The following is a 12,811-nucleotide window of genomic DNA, read 5'->3' as shown; positions in this document are numbered from 1 at the left end:
TGATTAATAGGCAAAAGTTGATTCATCCCTGCTGCAGGAAATTGTTTTGAGAAAAAATGTCGAAAAGTCATAACCCTAATGTGCATACACCCTCTCTGACTTTTGATAATAATAATTTATTGTTATTTTCCTAATATGACCACATTTGTTGAATTCACTGAATGCAGTTGTGATTTCCCACAATTTCTAATTTTAAATTTTATGTAATTCAGTTTTGTTAATACCTTTATTTTGAGTTTGTATTGGCATTAATGTTCAACAAATTGTTTAGATGCTACAAATATTGATATTTATTGATCTTAGACCAAACAACCAACTAACCCACCTATGTTTTTGTTGTATGGTTTTGTTTTCAATTCATTTATAGTAAGCGCCAAATCAACAATAAAATTCAACACCAAAATCTCAAAAACCGTATCTATGGTCAAGCACTCCCGTCTTGTAAGCCACAAAAAAAAACGAAGCAGCAGCATACCGGTAAAATCGAAACAAGTCTTTTGGACACGATACATGCTCAGCAGCAGCAGCACATGTGAAAGTGGTAAAACCACTCTTGGTGTGGCAACCAGTAACAAATCGAACAACAATTTGTAATAAATTCCAAACAACAATAGCAACAACCATTTTTGATGGACAAAAATCGTATCTCATCAATGAGTCAGTCAGCCAAACTATTTTTTGATATTTCTTTCTTTTAGTTTTTTTTTGTTTTGTTTTCAGTGGAATCTTAAAGAGCAAGTCCAAAACATTGAAAGGCCAGCAAGTGTGACTCCACATGTTTTCATTAGAAATTGTTTGAAGCAAAAACAGTTCATGTAAACTGAAAATATTTTTGGTATTGGCAATGCAAAACTGATTCATCAACAACAAAACTGTGATTAATGTTAGTTGTAACAGTTACATTATTAAGAAAATCAAAACAAAAATTTAATTAAGTACTGACACAGGCAAAATCATTATAATTTTGTATCAAAATATTCACTGTGTCATATCTTGCACTAATAATGACAATGAATTATGACATTGTCGATCTTGCATTATATTTTCAAAACTATCTGAAATGTTAATCAGATCAATATTTCATTGATTGACTGACCTATTGGAGAACCTTAGCCATGTTCTCACTATTTAAGATGTGCATCCAATTCGTTTAATAATTCACGTCTGAGCTTATGCTATTTCATTTTTTTTTTTTTTTTTTGGAACAACCACAAAGCTCACGCATATTCTTGTGGATAATTTATAAGTCAAGTAGCGGCAGGCAAACTGACACATTTCCATCATTCCGTCAGTCGTCATTCATTCACATTTGGTTTGAGTTATATTTTCATTTATGGCAACATTTTTTTCTTTAGTAGAACACACGCACTGACACTGCCTGTACTGGAACTAGAAACCCCAAATGTGCTATTGCAAAATAAATATTAAAAAAAGCCATGAGAGAACAGTAGACCCAACCACAACAAATTGGACAGACATACGGCTGGTCGGTCGGCAAAACAAACAAAACTAAATAACCAACATATGTATGTATGAATGAATGGCCAATACCCCAGACAGACTGAAGTATGAATTAGAAAACTAGGTGCCAACAGAATTAACACACAATTCACAGACATTTTCCTAGAATAGAATAGTGGAATGACCAAAGAAAATAATAATAAAACAAAAAACTACAACAACTAAACTAAAAAACAAATGATAACCGTTAAGAGAGGCTAAAAGTCGTCGGTATCAGCACAGCATTAGCTAAGACATTGACAAATATCCCCACAAAAACAAAGAAAAGCAAAGAAGAAAAATGTTATGGACGGACAGACAGACACATATTCATATCAGTTTGCAATCGATTGACCTATTCCAATGTCAAAACTTCTCGTGGCCATTGCAGGTGTCAGTCGATCATTCGTCATTATACTACGTACACCTTCCCCGGCAAAATTGAATTGGTTTATCTATCTCGGTTTTTGTTGTGGCATGTGTCAATTGCTGACATGATTAACAGCTATTGTGGCCAAGCCGTTTATCATTTTGTATACCTCGGAACAATAGAACAATTGCCGCTTTGAAAATGTATTTGGTGGAAAATTGGTAATGGTTTATTTTGTTTGAAATATAGAATAATATAAACATACACGTGGATTTTGTTGATCGGTGGTGGGTGGTTGCGACAATTATTTGTGTATTCAAAAGTTTGAAGGATTAGGGGAAATAAAGTAATTACTCACATTTTCAATTTAGTTGAAAAATTACATCAGCACCAAAATCAGAATTTAATATATTGGAACATATTGAAAATTTTTTAAAACTGAATATCAAATCACAAGTAAATTTGAAAAGTGTGGCGAAGATGAATATTTTCCCCAATTCATTAAGAAATACTCTTAGAACCATATGTATCCAAAGGCAAAAATCTAGTTGATTTTTTCCTATTCGGGCTCTATGCTCCATTTAACCCTACTTGTTGAGCATCAGGGATGTACGCAGGGTGTTTCAAGGGAACCCGAATGGAAATATTTAAGGACCATATAAGCTACATCCAAAAATTTGGAGCATGAGCCTTGTACATTATCAGTAGACTATGGGTTATTCCTTTAAAATTTTACAATACCAAACTGTTTATTTTATACATTGCTCTGGAATGAGTACGGAAGTCCGCCAGAGGGCAACATTAAAATGTAGAATGTGGTGAAGTTGAATATAAATTTAACTTAACCCCAGCAAAAATACTCATTACAAAATCCCTTACTAACCCATTATTTAAACAAGGGATTGTCGCGCGAAGTAAGTTGTCATTTTTAGCCACTAAAATAAGAAGTTACTAAAAGTCGTGGCTACTTATTTAATATTTAAAAAATGGAACGAGGGATAATTGAAAAGTTTCGAGCCTAGACAACACTACGTGCAGCCAGGCGTTATTTGACATTTGCATTGAAAAGTTTGATATGTTTTAACATAAACATACTCAGTACAGTTTGGCGTATGACCATGTGTTGCGGTGTTTACAGTGACCTCAAAACATAATTTACCAAAAAAATAGAATTTACTTGTGAACATTTTCGTCCAATCATTTTTCACAACTTTCGACGTGCTGCAAGAGTGCATCGATCAAATTAAATCTTGGTAAGCCTCCTGAATGCTGCCAAGAATCGAAACCTATCTATAATGGAATAAAAGTATAATTAAATTGTTAATAATGTAAAACATAATTGTATGATCGCTAACACCCGAATACGGGTTGGCAAATAAAGAAGAAGAAGGCAATGAAGCATCATCCTATAACACTGTGAAAAACATTTTTCAAGGTCGTGCGGTTCATTCAAAAACGGCCGTTGTGCCGTTTGTAAACGGATAATGCAAGATCGCCATGTTATATACAAAGAGATACAGGCATCCTTGGGTATTTCGTTCCAAGAAATTTTGAAAGAAAGATGGATCCAGGTGACGAATAATAGAACTATGCGTATGAGTAAAAGAGTTCAAAAACCATGTTTTGAAGGTGTCTCTATCGGAGTGGAAAAAGTGATTCAACAAATGGGTTGAGCGCATGAAAATCTGTATAAATCATGCTGGAGACTACTTAAGAAAACTATATTATTATTAGGCTTGAAAGTTTTCGATTAGCCTTCGTATTGAAATGTTTGCAGACAGGATAAAAGATCAAAGCGTTCATTATGGCTTGTGGAACAAATGGAACAAATAGGGTTTCTAGATGAATCCTTTTACATTGTTATTTTCAACAACTCAGTCTCATAAGTAATTAACGAAGAAAGAACCCAATCAACCACCTTCAGCGCGTCTGTTGTCAAACAACAAGGTGATTGGTTGTATAGTTTGCATATACAATTTCCAAATATATTCAATACCAATGCCAAATATAACAATTAAAGTCAGTGTTGATAGACTTATCATATAGTTCACATTGTTTTACAATAACTACAAAACGGTAACAACAGCAGTGTAAATCATTACAAACCTTTAATAATCTTTTAATATATAATATATAAAAAAATCTTATCCTTTGGTATAAATAAAAAAATCGTCGGAGATGAAGTACAACCCTCTAATAAAAAACCAAAACTCACCAACTGATCTCTCAGAAGAAACCAATATTTTCGAATTCGGAACAGCATTCACAATATGAACGAATCTGAACATTGGCAATATTTTTGTAACACAGTACATAATATGTATTTTATATGTATTTTTTCTGTCCATAGAAATGAGTTTGAAAATTCTTTACAATTCATTTACCTTTTGGAGATTGTGTATTTTTCTTATTTGCATTTCAAATTTCTCACAAACGTTAACATCCGTAATATGCTTCTTTACTATTATGCTGACACAGTTTTATAAATGCTTTAGACCAATTTCGGAAATAACAGATCATCTTCTTAGAGAAAAACAACTTTCAATAATCAACAAAAGAATGATAACTTTCAATTTTAAACGTTCACTTTCACTGAAATTGCTTACCGATCACCATCATCATCAGGTGGCATACAGTTGGTCAGATTTTGATTTATTATGTTTTTAATCGGCAGTTAGCTTAACATGGCTAATGTTATGAAGTTAATTATGATTGAAGTATCATCGACCACTAGAACATGCGGCGGGGCGGGTTTAACGGAAATTAATAGAAATTGTATTATTGCCGTTAGATAGCTGTGTGACTAATTGCAAAGATTTAGAGCTTTTTTTAATAAAAGATACATTACATACACATACATATATAAAGCTTGATATGATATTATTGTGCTAGAAGTAAGAAATGAATGAAGATTATGAAGGCACCAATTTCCCACTGATTACCCAAAACATATTTAACGTTTGTGATACAAAATATAGACTAACAAGGAACATGGTGGAATATACTGTTTCATAAAAGCAAAGATCCGGACTGGAAATGGTATTCCATTGCAGATTCCATTGTATTAAATTATGTCATAATGCTTAGTTACCTTAAATCTGTTGTTGTGAAAAGTCTTACCTTTAAATTACTATTTACATATTTTGGTGCATATAATGCACCTAACAAATCTTCATCATATGCTAGGCTTTTTAAGCCAATAACTTCGTTATTTCTGAAAGCTGTATACATTCTCCTTGTCCGTTTATCAACTTCATTTTTTTCTATTTTGTTTATATATAATTTTATTTAAGCCATAAATTGTGGAAATCTTTTACACCAATTGTTGGTACTTCAGCTTCTCCTTACATGTGCTTTTATTTACCAAACTCATTCCCACTTTTCTAACCGTGAATGATACTTACTCGAATTTCAAAAAAAAAACTATTCAGAATTTTTTTCCACATCCACTTCTTGTTTGCAACAACATAAAACATTTCCCTTCGAAAGCTTAATAACACTTAAACATTGCCAAACCATGTGAGTAGAAGCAGGCAACGAACCGACCAACCAAAGTTTGTTGTTAGGAAGAAGAAAAAGAACCAGTTGCAGCACCATCTCCCCTCCAAACCAGGAAGGCAAAACTTAAGCGCCAAAATGAGATACAAGAAAAATTGCATTCTCGTTATACGAAGGCGAAGTAAGGAAAAGTAATGGAAAAGCCTTTTGCTGGAGAGGAAAAACTGAAAGAACAGCAACAACAAATACATATTGCCAGCCAGCCACACAACATAACTCAATCCACCAAAAGCTGTGTAGTAAAGCGGAAAATGCGTAAATGTTCTACAAGGAATAACTACTAGTGGAGCAATAATAACAACTCCAAACCAACATACACTGGCTGCTAAAAAAGCAGTCGAGTGCCTTAGAAATCCAACAAAAATAACGTGAAAAGTTTGCATACACTTCGTCATTGCAAAAGGTGGAAATGTAAAGAAAATAAAGAAACTCAGATTTTTAAGAAATTCCAAACCCCTCTCAAAATGTCTTTTCAAGTTTTCAAGGAAATAACAAAATGCAACAGACCAATATGAACGTGTGTATGTGTATGTTTAAGTGTCTAAATGCATCTAAAGCAAAAAAAAAAATCTGCTGATCCAAACTTATTCAAGCCGCCAGCAAAAACAGCATCAACGCAATGTAAAGTGTAAGTGATACATCGGTATCAAAATGTAAGAACCAGTCAAAAGTGAATATATTGATGCTGCATGACAATGTGATATTACTCAGAATCCAGTAACTCAGCAACAAAACAACTATAAACACCACTACCAACATCAGTGGCATTTATCATTCCAATATTCCTAGTGCAACAACATTTATTTTTTTTTTCTTTCTTGGTTCTTCATTGAAAACAACGTTAATTGGGGATGTGATCTTGGGTCTGATAATGCACATAAATTGGATTACATATGATATCTATGTATTTGTGTTGTGGATTAGAAATAAAACACAATGTTACAGGTGTGATACATGTGTGTGGTCACTATGGCAATAAAATAAAATAATTTAACGATTTTTAACAATTTTAATGAAATTGAAGATATGGGCGAAGGTTAGCAGCTTAAGCAGGATAAAACACAGCCATAAATACAAACTACCACAAAGAAAATTCCATTGTGACTTTTGTAAGAAGTGACGAAATTATAGCATATGATACTCTTGGGTATTGCCAGTTTTTTTTATCTCTTAAAAATAATACCGGACTCGAATCACGTGGTGTACAGAAAAATGAAAAGTGTAGAGTTGTGTAGTTGTGTAGTTCCGGAACGAACTAATTCCAAGGAACTATTTCGTACAAGGAACTATTGGAACTATATCCGTCTCTTTCATTTTTACAGTTCCTTTAGTTCAGTTCAGTTCAGTTCCAGCCGTGCATATAATTCCTTTCATTTATATAATTCATTTTCTTTCTTCGATCTTTCACGTTCGGTCCCATCATCATTCAGATGCGGCCACATTGTTAAATAAACGTAAATCACGTCCTCGTTTCATTGCTGCAATTTATTTCTTTTTATGTCAATTTATCCACCAAAAAATGAAAACAAAAAGAAAGAGAAGATTCGTTAAATTACTTCATTCTCGGAACTATTTGGAATGAAGGAAATAAAAAGAACGAGGAACGAGAATGGTAATTGAACTATATCGGTCTCGGAACTATTTGGAACGAAGGAAATAAAAAGAACGATGATAGATAAAGAATCATTGAACTATATCGCTCTTGGAACTATATGTAACTATTGAACTATATTAAGGAACTAGTTCCTTTTGGCAAAAGGAACTAGAAAAGAGAGAAAGGAGGTATTATCATCTAACATTCTAATATTCAAAGCCAGGGCACCGAATTTATTGTCTTTTGTATGCAACATAGAAACTAAAAACGTATTTTTCTCGAAATTATATTTTGAAATCGATGCCGAAAACCAATGAACCGATTGTCACACAATTTTGTAGGATTATTAAGGACATTAAAGTCTAGTACTTCATCGATCGATTTTATTTATAAAAAAAAATGTTTGCCGGTTTCCTAACCACAAAAAGTCAGTTTTTTAAGGTAAAAATTAAAATTTTGACTTTTTTGGTCCACCATTTCAGTAAAATCTTATATTTTTAGTAAAAATCGATCAATGAAGGACTAGATCTTTATGTTCTTAATAAGCCCACAAAAATATATGATGATCGATTAATTAGATTTCGGGCTGGCGTTAGCACCACAAATCGTTTTTACAAAAAAGGTTTTCGTGGACGGCCATTTGCCACAAAACCACATAACATTTTTCACAAAAAATTTCATGCTCTAGATGTGTTCTTTCAGCGGGAAAAAATACTACAAAAGATTTCGTAGTTTTCTTGGAAAAATTCATGAAAAATTCCTTTTTTTGGCTTTACAAGTGGGGGTCACTCCTTAAAATTTTATTAAAACCTCTCTTATTTATTAATGGGGACATTGACATTGTTGTTCTCATTAGTTGCCTTGTTTTTTTTTATTTTTTATTTCACAAAAAACTTTGTAATCGTGATTTGCTTAAATACACAAGTTTCCAAAGAAATATTCTCATTGAGAATTTTTTGGCACTACATAAACTCAAAATTGCACTTGTAAAAAATTTCAATGAAAAACATCCCAATAAAAATTCATATCCGTTGGTCATTATGTAACCCATTACAATGTAACGTAACAAGTTAAAACTACTTACTAAGTAATGAGTACGGTGGCACAGAGCGTGTGTATCCGATTACAAATCCTAAGGTTGTGTGTTGAACGTTCACCGTCGGCAAGCGAGTTTTTCGTTAACAAAATAAAGAACAGATGGTGCTGCACAAGTAAGCGTTTAAACATCCCTTAATGCTCCTACGCGTGGCACAGTGTAGTGTGTAAAACTACAAATAAGTGTGTAAAACTATGAATAAATATAATAATGGGTCAGTATGGGGTTTTGTAAGTAGTTACGACTACCAAAAAGTACTAGTAAGGATTTTTTAGCTGGGGTATAACAAATTTGTTAGTATTGCTTATTACAGCAGTACACCACACTTTCGATGGTTGGGATGACGCCTTCTACTTTCCAAAAAAGGCAGGTTTAATGCCAGAGAAATATTAAATAGAAATCCTAAAATTTATATTTTTGTAAAGAAAATCAGTTCGAAAAATCTCCCACCCCATACGATATTTCAGTTTTCTCGCACATTCTATATACGAAATTTTTACGTAGACACTGGGAATATTTTAACAGGATATACTTCTTATTTCCTTTACTAAGAAATTCTAAATCCCTCCTTGCAACATTTTGAAATACCCCTCTTATACTTCTTGATCAGTTTAGAATATATGTATAACATGTGCTTTGACATTTTACATTACTATTATGCCTGAGATTTTTGTATTTAAAATGGGTCTAACCATTTTCCAACTTTCGCTTGCACCAATATTAGATGTTTTGATTTTTTTTCTATAAAGATCCACGTTAGGCGTATTGTTATTCATCCCAATTTACTGGTATTTGTTATTTTGAGTTTTCCGGGAACAGAAAAAGTCTAATTGCGGAAATTGTCAATATAGTATTTTGAGGTTTTAGCAATAATTACCATAAAAATGTTAACTACGGATTAAAATTTATTTTGAGAGTTTTAGGCCACATGCATTTCACAGTAAATTCTTTTAAAGTGGTATGTCCTTATTCTAAAATAGATTGGTTTGGCCGACAATCAACCTTTTATTTTGACATATCTATTCCCTTTCGGAGTTCAACGTTAAAGAAGTCTAGCCGAACAAAAATTAATGCCTTGTAAATAAATTGTAAATTAATTATTTATTTACATCACTAGCGTTTCCGGATATGAAATAAGCAGCAGTTTTCTGCAGTATAGCATCATTTGAGCCTTTTCATGCTACAATTCGAATTTGATGGAACCTAAGCTTCTAAGTCCATTCGAGACAAAGAAAAAAGTTTGTAGGTTCCCTTTCATTGTTCTGTATACAATGGCATGCGGTGTCTGCATCATGTAGTATGTGAACGGTTCATCTTCTGTGCCTTTTGTTGCCTTACACAGCTTGAAACTTGACGAAACTAACACATAAAATAAAAAGAAGAAAAAACAACAACTGAAGTACCAAAGTGCAATGCAGATTCTTGAAGAAGAAACTAACTAAGTTGAAGTGAACAACAAAGAGCGGACTTGAAATCATAGCTCAAAACACACACACACCAAATGTTTGTTTAACATTTATTTCCTCCGCAGAAACATTCATGAATGTATGAATTGGTGGCTTGAAGGACCGACTGACAGACGGCTGCTTTGATTCGTTCGTGGCACTTTCAAATACTGTGTTAACTATTTCTTTTTTTCTTTACATGATTTATGTTTGAGAAATTTGTCTGCAGTATATTGCACACATTGCATTATGCAGCCTAGTTGAGGAACAATATTAAAGATTCTACTCACAGCCCAACCATATAGGCAGACACATGTCGGAAAACTAAGCAATACACCGGGAAAATGCTTATGAATTAATTAACAAGTTTTCCCATTACCCGTTTGTTGAAAGGAAAATTTTCAACAACTTACCATTTAAAGAACAACAACCAGTTTCGGGTTATTTAACAGGATCGTGTAAATCCAGTTTTTTTTCGTATTATCGTAAAATTTTTAATGTTGTATTAAATTTTAGTTATATTCCATTCTAATATTCAGATTATCCATACAAATTATTTAGATTATTGTTTGAATTCACTCAAAATCAATTCCTTTCTATTCTCACTTTTTTATTCAATTTGTTTATCGTTCATCGTCGATTTATGTGAGATTCACTGCACTGTCACTTGTTACAACAACCGCTTTCTTTTGTTTAACGTGGCTATCGCGTTCACCGTTGAAAGAGTACTAAAGTCATGCGTACATCTTTGCTACGAAACCAGAAATCACTGTTGCGCACACTCATTGCTGCTGCCTGCACCATTAGTATTTGGCCAGAGTAGAAGCCAGCAACCAACCGTTTGGAACAAGTTCAAGTTGAAGGTTTCTTCCATTATGAGAGTGAATGAAAACGACAAAGAGAAAAAATTGGTAGCAAGAAAAATAATCAGGTATTTTCTTACCAATATCTAGCGATTTAACCATCAAAGAGAATTGACCAGCTGTAAACATATTAAGAGAGTGGTATTTGGAAATAAAATTGTTGGAGTGAGAGAGAAATGGTATTTTTAGTACATTCTTTTTACGACAGGTAAAAATCCAATTGGAATTCTACTGATCATGAAGAGTAAATGTACAGTTCTGAAAACTAAACTCTCTTTGTCAACATGAAGTTCGTTTGTCCCAACAAATCTTTATTAAAGAACCCAACAAATGCTTAGTAGCATTTTTGGGTGACTGGATATATTCATAATTATGTGGTTAGCACATCACCAATGCTCAAACACGTACGTTTTCGTGACAACAAGCCCCAAGTATTCTCTACTACAATGCACAGTGCGTTGTTATGGAAAGGAAAATGTTTTTATCAATACTAATACCCGTATTTTAAGCCACCCTATTTACCCGCTTTTCATTGTTAGTAAACCAGATACCAGTAAACTCATTGATGCTGCATTATCTTCCTCCCAAGGACTATATGTACTGGATAAGTCCGTGCTGCTTTCGGAACAATCAGATATTGCTGAGCTGGTTAGCGTGGACACAGTCGCTTCCATTATCCTATTTTGCTTGGATGGGTGGATGGTATTGGCACCAGCAGGTTTGCCCAATTTGGAGTCTCTAGAGGTTATTTTCCTTTCTTGCACATCCATTCAGGGCTGCCAGATAATTTTTATGAAAAATCGTCCAAATGACGATAAATAAAATAGAAATCGTCAAATCTATTTTATAAAATCGTGAAAAATTAAAGTACGCCCATTTAGATATATTTAAATATATTTTTTAATTAAAAGAAACATTAAAGCTCTTTACGTCAAGTTTTACCACTTTTTACTCGACTTTTTACTTTTCTCCACACATCATAAAATTTATATGAGAGCAGTTTACAACTTTTACTACTTTTGCCGGTTTTACCATTTTCAAAAGTAAAGGAACAGACCAAAAATGGATATTCAAATTAGTAAACATGTTTTTACGGCAAATCAGTAAATTAAACGAAAAAATGTATTTATTTTGTAAATAAACATTTGAGTTTATAGTTTTTAACAAGCCATGTTTAATCAATGTTTCATAACAATTTGCATTCAGAATGCTAAATAAATCCGTTTCATCACTTTCAAACATTTCACGAAAATCTGAATTCAATATTTTGCTTTTCCTTCGGGCTTACAAAATATGCAAATTCTTTAAGGATGTCGAAAAATGAATAAAATTGTTTCCAAAATTAAATCTATTAAAATTTTAAAATTTCTGTACAAATCTCATTACCCAGCAAAAAAAGTCCTCCCAAAATCATGGGTTTCGTAAGGGATTTTTGGCAGCCGTAACTACTCTCAAACCCCCTTTCTTCCCCATTATTTTTACAAGGGCATGTCGCACTCAGTTTGTAGTTATTTTATGACCACTAGAATAACTAGTTATTCTGTGGCCACTAGAAGTTGAAAAGTAGGGTGAAAAAAATTCTATTTTTAGAACAGTTGATGTAGAGAATTCGAAACTTCAAATTCCTATGAATCTTATCCCATAATAGGGTTCAATGTCTTCCTTCAGATAAGTTAACCGTTGAAATATTGGGCGATTTTTATTGCTCTGGGTCTGAGCCAATATACTATAAAGAAAAAAAAAACAGATCCTTCCTATACACAGAAAGAAAATAGGTTGGATTTTCTGATGTAACTATAATGAATATTATATGGAAAAGCAAGTAGTCGTTTCCCGAAGCAAATAATCATTACTTGCAGGTTTCCGATGGCAAAACCTATTACTTCTTGCATATCCGGAAAGAGAACAACTAAATATACCATCAATATTACGGAGTTGATCGCCTCATGCAATTGAAAGGTACAAAATATTGCTCTACTAAATTTACGAATATTTCCAGTTTATGTCTGCTCCATAAATTCAAACTATTTTCTTTCTGTGTATAGGAAGGATGTAGTTTTTCTTTATTAAATGTTGGCTCAGACCCAAAGCAATACAAATCACCCGATATTTTAACGATCAACTTATGCTAATGCCAACATTGGACGTCATTATGGAGTAGGAGTCATAGGAATTTGAAGTTTCACGAAGAAGTGTCCCAAATTTCAGTAGAAGTTCACGTTTATTCTCTCTTCTATCATTAGTTCCATTAGTGCCAAATTTTTAACGTATTATAGATAATTAAAGGCCAAAGCCTTCGAAACGTCTTATTTCTCCAGTATTAAAGACATCGTTTGACCAATTTTAGCTTTTTGAACTTGAAATGGCTTCAAACCGTACAAATTT

General features: G+C 33.1%; 1 protein-coding gene across 1 annotated transcript in view; it reads right to left on the bottom strand.

Annotated features, from left to right (window-relative positions):
- LOC141393502 (uncharacterized) overlaps positions 1–10,419 on the bottom strand; it is a 115,658-nt gene extending 105,239 nt beyond the window's left edge. Inside the window, exon 1 of the mRNA XM_073966521.1 lies at positions 9,977–10,419. The gene's annotated coding sequence lies outside the window, so the exon portion shown is untranslated. The remainder of the gene's footprint in view (positions 1–9,976) is intronic.
- Between the last annotated feature and the right edge of the window lie 2,392 nt (positions 10,420–12,811).

Source organism: Musca autumnalis, unplaced genomic scaffold (assembly GCF_047663935.1).
Source record: "Musca autumnalis isolate F117 unplaced genomic scaffold, ASM4766393v1 scaffold_2, whole genome shotgun sequence".
Classification (NCBI taxonomy): Eukaryota; Metazoa; Arthropoda; class Insecta; order Diptera; family Muscidae; genus Musca; species Musca autumnalis.
Note: the sequence above shows the minus strand (reverse complement) of the source record. Positions and strands in the feature narration are given on the sequence as shown.